Consider the following 235-nt stretch of genomic DNA (forward strand, 5'->3'; position numbering starts at 1 on the left):
TGACATGAAGAGATGGAGTGGCTGGGGACTTGAGATCCAGGGAGGGAAGGGAGCTGTGTGCTTAGGACCGTGGGGGGAGGGGGAGGGGCTCTAGGGTATAATCTTTGATTGGGTGATGATGCATGGACGGGATAGTAACTATGGCAATGAAATGATGTATGATAGAATGAGTGTAAAGTTAATGTTCCCTCATGTAAACTATCACACAATAAAAAAAAATTAAAAATTAAAAAAA

The sequence above is a fragment of the Chrysochloris asiatica genome, unplaced genomic scaffold, assembly GCF_000296735.1.
Source record: "Chrysochloris asiatica unplaced genomic scaffold, ChrAsi1.0 scaffold00531, whole genome shotgun sequence".
Classification (NCBI taxonomy): domain Eukaryota; kingdom Metazoa; phylum Chordata; class Mammalia; order Afrosoricida; family Chrysochloridae; genus Chrysochloris; species Chrysochloris asiatica.